This window comes from Pinus tabuliformis, chromosome X (genome assembly GCF_031772625.1).
Source record: "Pinus tabuliformis cultivar Carrire ecotype Pingquan chromosome X, CPIR1, whole genome shotgun sequence".
In the NCBI taxonomy this organism is placed as follows: Eukaryota; Viridiplantae; Streptophyta; class Pinopsida; order Pinales; family Pinaceae; genus Pinus; species Pinus tabuliformis.
The window spans coordinates 1,030,081,838-1,030,100,520 of NC_142308.1; the positions used below are offsets into that span (position 1 = coordinate 1,030,081,838).

The window sequence follows — 18,683 nt, forward strand, 5'->3', positions numbered from 1 at the left end:
GAGGATCCGGGTGATTATTAAACAATTCAAGGAGGTGAATTTTTCTCATACACACTGGGAATTCAACACTATTGCTGACAAGCTGTCAAAAGATGGTCTCAAGTTGCCATTTGGTGAGATATACTACACATACTTTGTAAAAAAAAATATACAACGAAGAGGTTAATTATCCTATATATGATTCATTTGGTGCTTCACATTATATGATTTCATTATGGAGGTGGTTTTTTTTGACACAGTTTATGATCTTGTTTTTTGCACTTATTTACATCTGGGAAGGTGGTCTTTCAGGGACATTGATACAGGGATGCCAATGATCTCTCTTGGATCGGTTTTATGTTTTGGGGCTTCTAGTTTTGATGGATATATTTATCTTTAGGATAATATACATGCTTTTATGTTATGTTTGCAACTCATAATGTCTTATCATATCTAATTTGTTGGCCTCAGATACTATCTTTATAACTCTCCAATCTTAGATTGGATGTTTTGATGATTTTTTTAGATTTTTGAAATGTAACTATTCTCTAAGACATACTTACATGGTGACATATTGGCTTATGGACTATGTAAACAATGATTTATTTCATCAAGGGACGCTCTTGAGCATGGTATGATAGAGATGTTGTAATGCAATGTTTAACATTTTGACTAAGTCAAATTACATAAAATAAAAATTAAATTAATTAAATAAAAAACATTAATGTAATGTAATGTACATAAAAATAAAAATAAAAATAACCCTATAAAAAAAATGGCCCATGGTATTACTCTGTGGTATTGACCCATGGTATGGTATTCATGTGGAATATAGCTTATTTAAAGGGGGGAAATTAAACCAACCTAGATCCATCTTAACTCCAAACTTACCAAGGGTCGAGAGGGATCAAATCTATTGATTTGAAAACCTATTTTAGAATGAAAAGAGATTTGATCCCTCTCAAGGCTTGGTAGATTGGAAGTTAAAATGGATCTAAAAAATATTGTTGGTTATTTATAGTTGAATTTTTTTGTTGTAAGGAAGACACTAACAATGTCCTTTTGAGATCATTTTGATATCCAGTCACCTTAACACGTCATACTCTACCCCTAGGTTTGAACCCTCCTCATCAATACACCAAAATAAGGTCCACTTGTTATACCTAGTTTAACAATGACGATAGGGGTGGCCTTGAATTCAATTTATCCTTTGGTGTGGTTTAAACTGAAGTCCTTGTGGACTGCATAGGAAGCTTAGACACATTGCATCAAATATCTTGATTGTATGGACTATCGAAGCACTATCCAAGCCTCATGAGGTAGGAACTCTGAGCACGGTTGTATGTGGTTCGAAACCCAAGAAGCAAGATTTCGTCTGAATTAGGTACATAAATGCTTGTAACCCCAATATTCTATTTTCATTGAAGTTTACCTCTTATCAACAACAGTCGCCAAGGGAAAGAAGATAGAAATAAGCTTCATTGCACATCAACCCTAATCCTTTATTTAAATGGAAGTTTCATTACAAAATTATCCTAATATGTCATCTAAAATGGAAGCTTCATTGCACAATAACCCTACTGAATTCATTTAAAATGGAAGTTCCATTGCACAGTAAACTCGATCCTTTATCCTTTAATTATTCCTTATGGATATCCATGGTGTCCCCTTCTATGAAGCCCTTGTTTCACTCGCCATTGCCACCGCGAGCTCCCAAAGAGCCCAGTTTGGAACCCTCTTAGTATCCTTGAATGATGTTGATTGAAATGGTTGTGAGAAACATTCTAAATTTTCTTCCCCAGATGTGCATTGAAAATGAATTGAATGAGTTGCAGCTTGGGGTTTCAATCTAGTTTGTGGAGAATGTGCTCAAATTGTCCTATGGGTAAGGCATAGATACCATAAGTTTTTTCCCTTAGGCCAGCTTAAACCTTGGTAGGAAGCACAATCCCATCGCATTTAATTTTCTTGTTCATTTTCTTGGCAAAGAAAAACTATTTGAGGTAATGTGGGATTGCATCAAGGTAACGAAGAATGAGAAGATACTTGTTTTGGGAATTCTTAGTGTCTATGGATAAACACCTAAACCCCTATACTAGTAGCTAAGTCTAGAACAATAGTGCAAAGCATTCTCTACTTTTTCTATAACCAATAGATTAAATAAGACAGTAAAGAAGCCTACCTAAAGCTTTCACTTACTCCTTATCTCCCTTGACCAATTCTGTCACTCCTTTCCGTATTTAATCTGCTTGAAAATTACTTGCACACAGACAGAAGACAAAAACCGATCAAAGCATATGATAATGATCTATTGATTAAACATAAAATGGAATCAAGTGCATAATACACATATGAACGCATCAATAAACAATACAAACATATGGAAAATTCTTTGAACACTTTATTAGTAAAAGGAAGAGTTACAACCCAATTTTCTTAATTCAGTGTCACTCCTCCAGTTCAATCCCATCCTCTCCTCATAACAAGCAAGACATTTTGACATCATTATAATACTTGAAACCAACTCAAGTCTCATACTGATAGCATCTCCCTATAATTCAATGATTTCCAGCCCCTGATGACTTAGATGAGTGGTCTTTTTATAGGTGAATGAAGGAAGTTATGCCATAAATGGTGACAATGAATTCCCTGCCAAACTTAGGATTTAGTTCCATGGAGGAAGGGATAAAGGGAATGATGTTCCTTAAATTCCTCCCTCATCCAATTTCGAGCCCAAAGGAGTGGATAGCCTTGGGAAACTTCTAGAGGCATCCTATGGATAAGAATATTCCAAACCCCAACGCATATTTCGCTCAAATTTTCCCAGTGTAGGACAAAGAGGGCTTAAGTGCACTGCAATGCACCTTGGCAGTGTACTAGGCTGCACTGCAGTGCACCTTGATAAAGGCCTGCCTGCGCTGATCTTCTTAGATGCAGTTTTTGGATGATTTCAATCATGGAATATCTTGGGAAGGAGGCATTCTAATGGTTGAATTCATTAGGGCATGTAACAACTGAAATAGGGTTTGATGGGCCCTAAAAGTACTGATATGTAAGTCGGGGTTGATGTGTCCAAATGGATCTGTAACAGTTGCCCCCTAAGCATGAAGTCGTATATATGTATGTCGAGCGAAATACTTTACTATGTGGAGAGGAGGTTTCGAAGTGGAAGGTGACTTGCATCAATTACAATACATATATCATGATAATTTGATTTTTTCTCATGAACTTGTTGAGGGAAGGCATACCCATGCTCAGCTTATAAACTTTCATTACATGTACAAATATAGTTGTCTACAGATATAGACCCATGAATGGTTGACCATGAATGTAAGGCCATTGTACATTTGATTTAGTACTCCTGAAAAATATCGCAGCCCAGATGGATGGAACTAGATCTAGGGTCTTCAATCTCATTCAATCTTTCGCTCAAGTACAAGTCTAACCATGTGAATAGATGATCTGAAGCCAAACATGGGAAGACATCATTTGATTACCGGCCAATGATGTAAGCCGTTAACAGATGTGAGAGGAATCACTGATAATGATAATGACCCTCAAGGTACTATAGTACATTTCACATGGTGTGAATAAATGATTTGATGTCGAACACCATACAAAGTCTTTCGGTCGAAGGCCAGTGATGTTAACCTATAGTTGGAAGCGAGAAACCTGCCATTGATGTATGCAAGCCTCAAGGTACTGAAGGGGTGTTTCTAAGTCAACTTCTTGGATAATGTGCTGATGTCGACAAGAAGCGACTCATCACAGGAGGGCCTTCATGTATCCCACATCAACGACACGAAACGAGGTAAATGATTTTTGAGATGAAAATCGACTGACGATAGAAGGTTCAAGAATGGCGGTCATGAAAATGAAGGTTTACGGCATTGCAAAGGATGAAGTTTGAACTGAATGAATTCTCTTGAACATGTTGGTGAAACTAAAATGAATTGGTAGCATTGACCGAAAACAAAGTAATGGATGGTATGATAGACCAACGGTGTGATAACCATCAAGATGAATGACCCAACCTACATAGTCACAGTGATGAGGTGAAAGTGTCATGTTCAAGAGCGACTTGCTACCATAAAGTGTTCTCCCCGTTTTCCCATTTTCCCAGTCATTGTTGACCAGTACCTCTTTATTTTTGTCAAGCTTGAGGAGGATAACATATGCTTGTTGTATAATTCCACCCTTCGGGTGAATCCATCACTATTTGATGATTTAACAAGTCTAGTGAAGGTGAAACTCGGTCTTGTCTAGATGGACAAGTTTTTCGCTATTTGATGTTTTTAACGAGTTTAATGACAAAGATAACTCAGTCCTTTTCATGTTTAGAGAGTTTGAAAAGGACAAAAAGGAAACTCCAAAAGTTATTTTTCGTAGATTTGTCTCTCAAGTCCGAAAAGGCATAAAACAATACGAGAGAGAACCTATTGACCATGTTTGATCAACGTATTACGTTTTCGTAGTTAATCTATCTCAGCCTGAAAAAGGGTTAAACTTATACTGAGTAGATATCAATTCCGATCCGCTAATGAGCTGGAAGTGACAAGCACTCGAAAATATTTTCATGTTTAGAGAGTCCGAAAAGAGCTTAAAGAGGACTCCAAGGGGGTTCCTTTTTTGTTTTTAACAAAGCTCGAAAAAGAGATAAAATTTTGATTTGTGGTCAAAGATGTTCAATTTACATTTGAGCACGTCAAATTCTGCATGTTAGTTGTCAAATCTGCTCAAAACTCCATCAAAATAGATTAAAAATACCTATTTCATGGATAAAATGAATAAAAACTAATGTTTACTCGATTAATGTGCAAGAAATAAACATAAATAATAATAAACATAAAAACAAGTTTTACCATTCATTTTTACCATTTCACATTTACCCTTTGATTTTGGTGATTTGGAGCAGTTTTTACTTCGAAGTTCACCAGCTTATTGTGGAAGATTCAGTGGGCCATTCCTCTTACCGTCTGGACCAGGTAAGAACTATCTCTATTCTCTTTTATTTCATATCATTCATTTTCCGTTTTAGGCAAAATTTTTGAGTTTTTGGGCCCCCTGGGGTTTCAATTTTCAAACCTGGGATCAGCGCACCCTTTCATCATCGAAAGGTGCACCGCAGTGCACTCACCTAGAAGGCTTCCTCCATTGCATCGCACTATCTCTAAGGCTGGGCTGCGTTGAGCGCAAAACCCAATTTCATTCAGTTGTTTTCACCCAAAAATTCTTCTATTTTTTGCAAGAAATGGATCCTAATTTTCCTTATGGTTGTATTTTCAGGTATTCATTGGATCAAAATGATGATTACATGGAGAGAATGAGAGCACAAAGAACAGGATATGATTCCCCTAAATAACAAGTGCATGGTTGAGGCCCTAAGGAATTATGGGTTACTCAAATATTTCCGATTATCTGGTATGAGGCAACAAATTGAACTTTTGCAGTTCCTTGTTCGTTCGTGGGATCCTACCAATCAGGAATTTCACATTAGAGACAAAGTGGTCCCAATTACCATTGATGACATGTACTTTCTTACCGGACTGTCAAGGAAGGGTGCCCCCATCTCACTTTCTGGATTTTCCAAAGGGGGTGAATCAGTGAGAGATTACATATGACAGTTCTATCAGCCAGGTACACAACCTAGCAGGGACGGAAAGATTAACATCAGGGATGTTAGTGATTTACCATTGAGGACGATCCTCTTTACTATTGCCAAATTGGCTGGCAGTGTGACACTACATTTGGCAAATAGATCATACATGCAGTATGCATTAGAGTGTTTAGAGCCAAAAGTGTTCAACTAGTGTGAGGCAATACTTTCATCCTTGAAAGAACAACTAACCAAGGTGAAAAGTGGAAAGATAAAGAAATTTGGCTATGGGTCAGTCCTAATTTCTTTCTCCTTGGAGAGAATTCCACTTATGCAGCCACAACTTGTTTCACTGGGTGTATCTGGACCTAGGGATCCATGGATGTAAAGATGGGTAGATCTTATCGCTAGGCATGCTGGTCAGTCATTGATTACATTTACCCTTGCATTCTTTGAGTGGCTTGATCGACAAGATATGGCCATCGTAGAGTATCCATATTCAGGGATGGATTTCTGTGGAGATCTAGACTTGATGTTACCAGTTGGAGCACAGTGGGGTGCTATAGGTAAATTGTTTGAACAAAGTGTTTTTTGATTTTAAAGTTTCTACATTTTTTTTTGTGTTTTTTGATTATTTCCAAGACTAAAAAAGATCATCTTTTATGTATGCAGACATTGGACCTATTCGATCTGTGGGGCACTAACGAGAGGCAGGTGGGCCAACACAAAGACATGTTGGGAGAGTAGTTCTCCGAGACTTAGATTTAGCCGAGACACTGGCTGAACTACAAGACCACATGGAGGGTTTGACCCTAGGCATTCTGGATGTTCGGATCGAGGAGTTGCCTATGCGACTGCAGCACCACACCATTGGTGTTCTGAGTCATTGGATGAGACTTTTATGCATGATATCATAGGCTGTGACTTGTTATCATGAGCACCACTAGTCTACTTAGATATTTTTTGCATACATTTTGAGTTTTTGGGTTAGATGACCAATTTTTGTCTTAAACACAAACTGTTTGTAAAAGATTTTAAAACAACTATCTATTTTACTTTCAGAGTTTTATTATGGTTATGTGATGCAATCCTATTCAACTGATGATGTGAATTGAAAGTATTTACTTTACATATGTCGTAAATGTCTATTTAACACATAATTCGCTAGAGAATCAATTAATGTGTTTAGATTTATGGAAATATGCTGATATTGAATGTGTTCAAAATACCTTTCCAAAATATGAACTCTAAGGAACATGCAATGTATTTCTGGGTTTCGGATGGTATAAACACCTGTAAGTTGTAGTACAACTAGTTGTGAGTCCAGCCTAATGATGACTTGGCATATGCCAAGTGAAATGAAATAAGAGAGAAGTTCAATCAACGCGCTATACTCAGCGATATTGTTTGTCGATCGACCAATACAAATCCCTCTAAAACTCGCTAACTTGTCGCTTGGAGTGAAAATGGCCCATGCTACAGAAGATAGGTTGTACATACTACGACTAGTCCCATCGGCGTAACCAACAAATGGTTCTGAAAAGTTTGACATCTACAACAAATGAAAAGTGGATTACTTAACCAAATAAAAAATATAAAATAAACACACACACACACACATGCAATCAAAGCATATATACAATGAGTTTTACTACACTTAACTAGGCATAGTAATGTTTAAGGTACAACCCGTTTCGGGGCTGTGGCAATGGAATCCCATCATAGTCCACTAACTCGTAGGCACCTTTCCTTAAAACACGCTTAAAAATATAAGGCCCATCCATAGCGGTTCAAATTTTCCTACTCCAAGTTTATCAGACTCTTGATCGTAAAGCAAGACCGGGTCACCTTCTGAGAAGACACGAGGCTTGAAATTTCTATCATATTGTGCCTTAATACATTTCTTATGTGCTTTGTTAGCCAATGCGGCATCATGATGGGTTTCATCCAGATGGATTAAATCCAAGAAACAAGCTTCTTCAGAAGTGTCAGGTCAATTGCCAGTTTGAGAGACGATATTTCACATTGAATCGGTAAGACTGCTTCCAAACCATACACCAACTAAAAGGGTGTGAATCCGGTCACATTTCTCATCGAGGTTCGATATGCCCACAGATCCTAGTACAGGATTAAATGCCAATTTATTTTATGAACTCCAATCATTCTCTGCAAAATGCGCTTAAGGAATTTGTTGATGGCCTCAACTTGTCCATTAGCTTGTGGGTGGTATGGAGTAGAAGTATCATGTGACAGTCCTAACTTGGCAGTGAACTCAACCATCATGTGATTGCGAAAATGCGATCCATGATCTGTAACTATGGCTTGTGGTACACCAAACCTGGCAACCACATGGTTGAAGAACAATAAAGCAGTCGTTTCACTGTTCTTCAATGTTGGCATCGCCTCAGCCCATTTGGTAAAATAGTCAACGATGACTATAATATACCCATGCCCCCCAGCCGAGGTGGGGTTACATGTCATAAAGTCAATGCCCCATTTGGAAAATAGGCCAAAAACAATGATTGGATGCAATGGTGCAGGTGGAAATCTGGTTTTTTGGTCATATATCTAGGATGCATGATAGCTTCTGAGAGCAATAATGCAATCTTTGATTGAATATGGTTGGCTAGAAGTAACCAGCACAAAGGATTCTCTGCGCGGTAGCATACCCAGATAAGTGTCCACCACAAGCACCTGAATGACATTCTTTCAAAGATTTCTTGGTTTCCTCATGAGTGAGGCACCTACATAAAATCGTATCGACACCACGATGATAAAGCATATCACCAATGATTAGATAATCTTTGGCTTGGTATCGGGTACGTCGCTGTTCAGAGCAAGAGGTATTAGGCCAGAAATCTTGGGTCTAGAGATAAACTAGTATATCTCCATACCATGGATCACTTGACGAGATAAGAAATAGAGACTCATCCAAGATTGATGCTTCTGATGTTGAATCATTGGAGGATGGGGGAAGGTCGCAAAGTAATTCGGCGAAAATAAGAGATTTCTTTGATTTAGATTTGATGAATTCCAAATCAAACTCCTGCAAAATAACTATCCATTTTGAATATTTTCCCCCCAGCAATTGATGTGACAAAATGTATGTCATAGGGTTGCAATCCGAAACAATAGTAGTTTTACGGAGGAGGATGTAATGACGAAATCTCTGCACAGCTTGAACGGTTGCCAAAGCTAACTTTTCAACATAGGAATACTTACTTTTTGTATCATTGAGATTACGACTCAAGTAATAAATAGGATTTTCAATTCCACTTTCTTCTTGGACTAAAACCATGCCAATGGTTGTATATGTAGCGGAGAGATATACGTAATAGTCTTTTTGATAGTTTGGGGCATACATTAATGATGCTCTAATCAGGGAATCTTTAAGAGCATCAAAGGAAGCTTGCGCAACCTGATCCCAATGGAAGGGTACCCCTTTCTTCAATAGACGAGTAAAGCCTTTAGCCAATTCAACATAGTTTGGAATGAACCTCCTCAGAAAGTTTGCCTTCCCTTGAAGTCTCTGTAACTGTAATAAGTTTAAAGGTGGAGGTAAGTCAAGGATTTCCTAAACCTTAATTGGATCGAGTCGAATTCCATATTTTGAGACCACAAATCCAAGAAATTACCAGAGCTAACATAAAACACATAGTTGTGCAAATTGAGTCATATCTTGTAGTGTCGGCACCGTAAAAATATTGGTCTCAAATGTTGCGAGTGATCAGTCCGCTTTTGTGAATGAGCAGGAAAATCATCAATATAAGGTTGAACAATGTGCTTGATGTCATGGAAGGCATAATTCATCGCCCTATGAAATGTAGCCCCTGCATTCTTCAAACCAAAAGGTAACTTTCGATAGGTGAATGTGCCCCACAAAAAAATAAAAGGTGTTTTAGATTGGTCCTATGGGCGGATATTGTTTTGATTGTAGCCAGTAAATCCATCCATAAATGAGAATATTTCACATCTGGCACATTTGTCCATAATCTGGTTGATAAAGGGTGTAGGATAATTGTCTTTTGGACATGCTTGATTTACATCCCTATAATCGACACACCCTCAAATTATCCCTTGTTTTTTCATAATTGGAACAATGTTAGATACCCAATCGGTAAGAGGTATAGGGAAAATCAAAATGTTTATAGAAATCATTTCTTCTATGTTTGAAAAATTACGCTCCGAATCTACAATATCTACTCCAACAGAATTCTACAGGAAATCAATGATTGATGGGTGGTTAAGCTCATTTGTATAATCTTCGATTTCATCTAGAAGATGGGAATGATGATGATAATATTCCCACAGTTCCTCTCCTATCGTCATTGATTGGATGATTCCTTCATCCGTAGAATGTATACGTTAAAAAGGATTCGAAGAGGTACCATATTCTAACAACCTATCTACCCATACAATTGTTGAGTGCAGATTTTGGTTTTCCGCACAAGCCCGAAATATTAATTGCTATGATGATTCAATGGGGCTTAACGACATCACCTCAATATTACTATCAACTTCAACTTGGTTGGTAATCCTCCTTAAATCAGATGAGGTGGAGGAAATCATGTTGTAAGTCTCTACTCTTGCCACTTTTGCCAAATCAGATGGTGACGGGAGGGTAAAAGTACCCATTAGGGAAGGATCTTTAAAGAGACCTACTCCAACACTTTGAAGTGACAGCGGGGGTCTGTGTACCAATAGAATGCTTCCTGTAGCCTGTGAACTATTGGAAAAGAAGGCTAGCTAAGCAATGGCTGTGATTCCACCCTTAAAAGGGAATGTAATAGTACGAAAGTACGTGGAAAGCACAACAGCCATAACATATACCCAAGGCCTTCCCAATAAAATGTTGTAATCAAGGGGTCCGTCAAGTACGTCAACTTCAACAGTAACCGTTTTTCCCCCAAGTTCGATTTGCAAGATACTCAAAATCCCACATGGAGTATATGTTCTTTCATCAAAAGCTTTCAATGTGGTTGGTGATTGTGACAATGGTGACGAACCAAGTGTTTTCCAGTAGCTCATGGACATAATGCAAGTAGATGCCCCCTCATCAATAATAGTTCGGTGAACATTCTTATTGAGAGCTTTTACTTGGATTAGGAAAGCTAATTGCGCCGGTAACTGTGGTGAATATCCCGCATGGTTAAAAACCACAAGATTTGAATCCGTAGGATCTATTCCACCTATTGCTGATAGTAAAGCCTACTTTTGGGAGGGATAGTTTTTCAACACCTTGAGTGTCGACATAGCAGAAGGTGATTGAGCAAGATCTTCCACTATGTTATAATTTTGAGCTGTTTGAGCCTGAGGGTTGAATGTCGATTTATGCACAACTCCCTTTGGTGGTTTTCTCGTCAATTCAGGTACAATGGGTGGAACAACTTCAGATGAAGTCAAAGTCGAAGTATTAGGTTGATCAGTGGCGTGATTATTCGATAACAATGGATTTCCATAATCTTTGTTTTCTGTTGACACCAAAACTTTGTTTTGTGGATTTGTGATGGACAACATGAGTACTTGGGATGTGAAGCATGGTCTGTTACAACCAAATGTGTCTTCGGGGTTGGAAACGGATCAGTCAACACTGTCAATGTGTTTGAAGTCTTTAAAAGTTTAGAGACCTCAGAGCGATGTGGACAATCTATTGTAAAATGTTTGTCATTAGATATCAGACATGGATAATGAGGTTTCCTTGCCGAAGTAGAGGAATCATATGATTTCTCTGGAGGGGAATTTTCTCGTTTCATTTTGTTTTTCCCCTTTTTCTTGCTCCCTGGTTGCTTTGGATTTTTTCCTTTGTCAGATGACATGGCATTAATCTCAGAGGCAAGGGTATTTTTTGATGCATTGGTAGTTTGATTGGAAACAGCAAGAGTTTGACTAGATGGTCTTCCTACTATTTGTGTGCTTGAAGAACCGATCACACTATCACCAGCATGAGAGTCTTACTCGATTATGGAGGAGGAGGAATAGTGAAAGCTAGTCGAGGTGCATTAGGAATTTTATCATAAAGCTTGCCATATTGTGTGTAAATAAAATCCAAGTATTGGGCATGAGCAATACCTTTCTCTTCTGTGACAACTCCACCTTTTTCCACATCCTCGATGATTGATGGCAACAAGGATTTTATGAACCACTCAGCTAAAAGTTGATCAAGAACATATGTCTTAACCATTCAACGACGACGCCACCACTCATGAATATGATCTAATATATGGGTAGCAGTAGTCTGTTTAAAGTTGGTTAGGAGTTCTGTTCCAGTCTCGTATCTGATAGGTAACTGGAAGTGGGTCAAAAATGTAGTGGCTAAAGTGGTGAAATTATCGAAAGAAGCTCTTGGTAATTCAATGTACCATTTAGCAGCTAGACCAATAAGTGTTCTTTGGAAAAGACGAATTCTGACTGAATCATCATTTAAGGAGTTTGATGAACACCACAAATGAAAGGTCATAACATGATTTGATGGGTCTTCTCCAGGATTTCCGTTAAATTTTGGAATGTCAGATGGTAACTTATGTGGAATTACCGGCCACCAAGGTGCATATAAGATTGGATCATTAGTGAGCTGATTTAAATCTGGTAATTCTAAAGTTGCTACAAATGGAAACTGTCAATTCAAGTCAGGTTGGGCATACCCGGGATATAATGGAATTGCCTGAGCAATATGTATTTGCATACCGACATAGGGCATCTGCATTTGGTAACCTTTGTATGGCTGTTGAAAAAAAATAGTATAAGGTGGTTGTTTATAACTAGGTTGAATGTGTGTTTGTCCATAACCTACAAAGCCTTGTTGACCAGGACCTTGGTAAGCTTGAGATTGACCAAAACCAGGTTGAGCCTGTGGAACAAGTCCAAACTGGGGTTGGAATTGCTCGAATTGGGGTTGTTGAAGTTGAGGCTACCACGGTTGTTGAATCAATTATTGCTGTTGTTGGTACAACTGTTGTTGATTTAATGGTTGTTGCTATCTAGCAATGAAAGGCTGGCCAGGTTGTGAATAAACTATACTAGTGTAAGCCTAGGTTAGTCTAAATAAGGGTATACTAATCTGAGGTTGTTGCTAAACTCTAGAAACAAGTGGTTGTTGTACAACAACATGAGCAACTTGAACTTCTTGACTTTAAATTTGTGATTTCAAGGTAGAAGGATTAGTTTGTACCGGTTGAGATACAACAATTTGAACTTGTGACTGTGGTATAGTAGTAACACCAGGTGTAGTGGGAATAGCTAACACAGTTTGCATTGGTTGTGTTTGATACACAAGCCTTGGTTGAATTGGTATTGTTGGTTTCCATTGACAAACTCTAATTCCAGATTGACCTGAATACTGTGGGCTATTACCATATGGTAGTCCTCCATAATAAGGAGGATACGGTGAATAAGCATATTTCTCTTCATATGGTGGAAATCTAGTATTTAATGGATACATAGGTCTTTGTTGACCAGATTTCCTAGCTTGATACTAATATGTAAGATCAAACTGTTGAGTTTCCATTAGATAAGAACTAGGTAAAATTTCAGTTGAGGACATGGGTGATGACCATGGTATAGAAGCAACCCTTGAGTGGGTTCCAGACAATGATTGGTAACCAACCGGGATGGACGATTCACCATATAGGTGTGACTTAGGTGTGGTAGAAAACATCGAAGAAGTTACAACAGAAGATTCTGTTGTAGTTGCATCAGATGATACAATCTGAGATGTTGACGGTTGTTCAACCATAGTTAACTGACCCAAAATTTGTCCTAAAGAATCGACGGGTACTTGAAAAGAAGCAGGATCAAATGAAGCGAAAAAATCAGGAGTATTAGGGTAAAGATAAAGCCTAGTGAAACGGGGTTCAAGGTGTGGAATATTCTCCTAATTCCTCCTCTATAACAATTAAACCTAGTGGAAGAACTTCACTGTCAGGTCCATGAAAGATTTCTGGTGTTGATGAAGTTGAAGTTTCAATAGTTACTGATGTCTGAGGGGTAACCGATTGATCGTATTCCAGTAAAGTAACAACTTCTGAATGTTCAAATTCGAAGTCTAGGTGTTTGCGTAAATGAAAAAGAGTTTCAGAAAGAGGTTCCTAAACAACTTCAGGTTCAGATGTAACTTCTGTTTGAACTGGGATAGATTCTGGAGTAACTTCTGGTTGAACTGATTCAAGTTCATAAGTACTTTCTTGTTAAGCAATTTCAAGTTGAGGATCAACTTGTTGTTGAACAACTTCGGTTACTGTTTCACTAGGATCAGTGCTAATGTCCTCACGTAATTGTGAAACTTCTTCCTCAGGAATAGATGTACCAAAAATAGTTGGAGTAACTGGAGTCTCTGTACTTACTGAAATAGATGAATCAGGTAACTCAGATGAAGAACTAGGAGTTCTTGATGTACTAGAGTCAGTTAAGCGAGATCACTTTGCTCGAATTGGTGTCACCTCGGGAGGCAAAGGTGGTTTTCTTGCTGTTCTCCGCAAATGACGGGGTATGGGTTGATGTTCCTCCATGATTGGTGATTAATTTTATTATCAAAAAAGAAATAAACAAAAAGGGGTATACTAGGCAAAAGTTTTACCAAGCAACTGTGAAATGTAGAATACCTCTTGGCGAACCAAGAAGTACGAGCAAGAAATCTCCCTGAATGCTGTGTTCAGTGTATCACAGTTTACAAGGCAGTTGACTCGGTTACTTAAGGATGGATAGCAACCTAGAGTTGTCCTCCCATATATACCTAAAGGTACATGGAGGCCCAGTCCGTATAAGCATTGTCTAATGAAAAACTGCACAGTGAGATCATTCCCATATACTTTATGTACTGTAACACCGCCCTATATACCTGAAGGTACATGGACGAGCTATGATATACTCACGTACGTGGAATGAAGTATCACACTTGGGATGTATTACAGACAAGTTAGCGACAACTGCTTTGTTTTACGACGCCAGACCACGTCTCTAGCCTAGAACCACTAAATGTTCTCGTTAATGACAATGCTCCATTAGGTAAATTGATGTTTATTTTAAGTTGATCTTGTTGAGGATTTTGCCTTTCAAGTTCACCACTTGATGTATTCTGAAATTCCTAGGAATGCAACTATCATGATAAGAATTTTTTCCATTCAATTTAATGATGAAAAATCCTAGCTACTTAGGGATAGAGCAATCAGATTCCTTTTGATCAAAGAGAAAAGAGCACGATCTAAATGCAAATTCCCTACACTATTCCTATCAGCACACACAAAAATTTTCAATGCAACATGCATGTATTTCTTTTCGATTTCCCTTAACGTGAATGAACAAAAAGGAAAATCAATGCACAATCGATCAATAAAATCTTTTCATAAAAATGACGCTTTTGCGACAATTTGTTTTCAAGGAAAGGAAGACTTTACAACACTTTCATTTTCAAAGAAATGAGGAATTACGACACTTTCAACGAAAATACTAATCATATGCACACATCAATCAATCAATCTGTCATGCATGAAGACATTACGACAATTCAATTTTCGAAGGAAAAGACGATTTTACGACACTTTCTTTTGACAAAGATCAATCGACCAAAACACTAACTTTCGACTATAGATTGAAAATGACAAAGTAAATACATAAGAAAAATTTATCACTCCTAGTCTAAGTAGGGCCAACTAAGGAGATGAAAAACAGTTTTCAGAGACAAGACATCATTGATATTTAGAAAATCATTCAAACAGGAGAAAATTGGCAAAACAATTAAGCTCCTAGATGGGAAACTGACCCTCAAGGGATCAGCGCAGGCTGCAGTAAGAGACAGTGTGCTTCAGTGCACTGGTTCTATGCGGGAAGTGCATTGCAGCGCACTGCGTCCTTTATTGGGCTGCACTGGTGACAGTAAGCCATTTTTGAAGGCAATTTGACACAATTTTGACTCAATTTTCAATGAAATAAGACTAAAATTCAATCAACGACCACAAGTACAGTATGTAAAAATGTCTTAAGAGGCTGATAAGCTACTAAGATGGATAATCGACTCCCACTGTTGTTTAGAACAACAGTTCAAAGAATTCTCTACTTTTTCTATAACCAATAGATTAAGTAAGACAATAAAAAAGCCTACCTGAAGCTTTCGCGTACTCCTTATCTTCCTTGACCAATTTTGTTGCTCCTTTTCATACTTAATCCACTTGAAAAGTACCTACACATAGACAGAAGACAAAACCGATCAAAGCATATGATAATGATCTATTGATTAAACATAAAATGGAATCAAGTGCATAATACACATATGAAATCATCAATAAACAATACAAACATATGGAAAAAGATTTGAACACTTTATTAGTAAAAGGAAGAGTTACAACCCAATTTTCTTGATCTAGTGTCACTCTAGTTCAATCCCATCCTCTCCTCATAACAAGCAAGACATTTTGACATCATTACAATACTTGAAACCAACTCAAGTCTCATACTAACAACATCTCCCTATAATTCAATGATTTCCAGCCCCTGATCACTTAGATGAGTGGTCTTTTTATAGGTGAATGAAGGAAGTTATGCTATAAATGGTGACAATGAATGCCCTACCAAACTTAGGATTTAGTTCCATGGAGGAAGGGATAAAGGGATTGATGTTCCTTAACTTCCTCCCTCATCCAATTTTGAGCCCAAAGGAGTGGATAGCCTTGGGAAACTTCTAAAGGCATCATATGGATAAGAATATTCCAAACCCCAATGCATATTTTGCTAAAATTCGCCCAGCGCAGGCCAAAGAGGGCTTAGGTGTGCTGCAATGCACCCTGGCAGTGTACTGGGTTGCACTGCAGTGCACCCTGATAAAGGCCTTCCTGCGTTGATCTTCTTAGATGTAGTTTTTGGATGATTTCAATCATGGAATATCTTGGGAAGGATGCATTCTGATGGTTGACTTCATTAGGGCATGTAACAACTGAATTAGGGTTTGATGGGCCCTAAAAGTACTGATCTGTAAGTTGGGGTTGATGTGCCCAAATGGATCTGTAACAATACTGTCCATGGAAACATTATCCTTTGTGTTTTGGAATTATTTGTAGGCTGGTAAGGTTGAGGAGGCGCGAATGACGTTCGAAGTGATGGAGCAGTATGTATTCCGACAGGATGTCGTTGCACTAAATTGTCTTTTCAGTGTGTTGTGTAGGCACAAGCATGTGAAAGCGACGGTGGAATTCTTCGATAGAATGAAGGTGAGGATCACCCTAGATTCTGACACGTATGCATTGTTATTAGAGGGATATGAGATCATAGGTGATGTGACTAATGCTAGAATCACCTTTAGAGAAATGGTCATTCGCTTTTGGATGGTTGTCGAACAACAGATTGAGTTATAATGCCCTCATGAGGATTCTGGTCAATGGCTCTCGATTTGAAGAGGCATCGAGGTATCTATCCACGATGAGTAATAGGAAGTGTTTTCTCAATCTGGCCTTCTTCCGAATATACTACAAATCCTTTACCAGTGTAATAAAATGAAGGATTCTTATGGAATTTGGGAGTTTATGAGGAAAAATGGTATTGTCCTTTATTTTCCTACTTATAATACAATGATTGGCATTTCTTGCAATGCAATCCTGATCCAAATATATTTTGTTGATTGTCTGTTGGATGATATGTTTTTTAATGGGATCTTTCCTAATTTTACGACTTACAATACCATTTTTGAAGGTATTTATCACATCCCGCAAGGTGGAGGAGGCATCAAGCTTTTTTCGAGAAATGACTAAGGATGAATTTTGTCCTCTTTATGATAATTATGTTATGGAAATAAAAATGTATCTTGAAATAGATGATCCAGAGATGGTTGTAACGATGTGAAAACACATTATAAAGAAGGCCATTTTCCCAATATTAAATTATGTTTCTATATTAACTGATTGGTTTTGTGACCCAGGAGGAGTATTAGAAGCACTAAAGTATTTTATGGAGGCAATTGCCAGAGGAGTGCAATAACTTGTTGAAACTATGACAAAGTTGAAGAAGGAATTGAGTCAAGAAGGTAAGCAAGATGCATATGCACAACTTGAAAAAAAATGAAAAGTATTTAAAGTCAGACCAAGTAATCACTATTTCAATTTTTCAAGTTAGTCCCCTTAAGGGGGGAGCTACCTGCCTTTGGGCTAAGTTAGTGTTTACAATGTTGGTTTCCATTTCTTGTTGTGATGATGTGGTTATCAGTGAATTTCAAAAACCTCAATAACATTGACTGAGGCAATATAGATGAAGCTCAACAATGGAATAAGATGCTCTCAGTTTTTCCTGAAGACTGGTTCCTTTTTTGGTAGCTATTTGTATTATACAATGTTTAACTCTGTGTCTTAGGGTATCATTTATCTCGATTAAAAAACATCTTGGACTTTTTTGCAATTCATTTTCTCCTTTTTCTTCTTTTCCATTTTATTGATTTCAATTTGTAACTTTTGTATGTTGAACTATAGATTAGGAGGAGGTTAATTTCTTGAGGAAGAGTAAAGATATTCTGGTTGTTTTATGTGTGCAAGTGTGTCTTGAAGTTGCTAGTGATGGATGCAGCTCCTCCTACTATTGCTCCAACCATTGCCTTAATGAGAAGATTGTTGGAGAAAAAATGTAGTTTATATCTTGGTTCTATCTCTAGGTAGCCAACTTCCTACTGGAGAGGGTTTGACACACACATGTGCAAAGATCCTCCAACAGTATCATAATATAGGCTATAACTCTTTCTTGGATTCCACAATTTCATTGTTTGTATCCGTTTGTGGCTTTTGGGCTTGAATATCATTCCTGAGCTCAAAGCCACAACTATTCATTATAATCCTTCCTTCAGCTTGTTTTCCCTAACCTATTTGTATTTCCTTTTCTATAGGGTTCATTCTTTTTGTGTCGATAATTCCAATAGACTTTTCTATAGAGGTGAAAGAATAGATTCACCAGGAATTTGATATGATACCACAATCTTCTTGGAATATGCTTTACAAGGTAGTCAAAAGCACACTTTGTGAACAAAGGCTATGAAAATGAGATTCATTTCACAAGACTAATAAAATGAAAATAGGAAGGGATTTATCATTTGTTGGGATAGGGTCCCCAGGGTCAGTTTTGGGGTTAGTTTAACCAAATTTAG

General features: G+C 37.8%; 1 pseudogene; it reads left to right on the top strand.

The window, feature by feature from the left end:
* The first annotated feature begins 1,637 nt into the window (after window positions 1-1,637).
* On the top strand, window positions 1,638-17,617 carry LOC149143273 (pentatricopeptide repeat-containing protein At3g61360-like; annotated as a pseudogene).
* The last annotated feature ends 1,066 nt before the right edge of the window (window positions 17,618-18,683 follow it).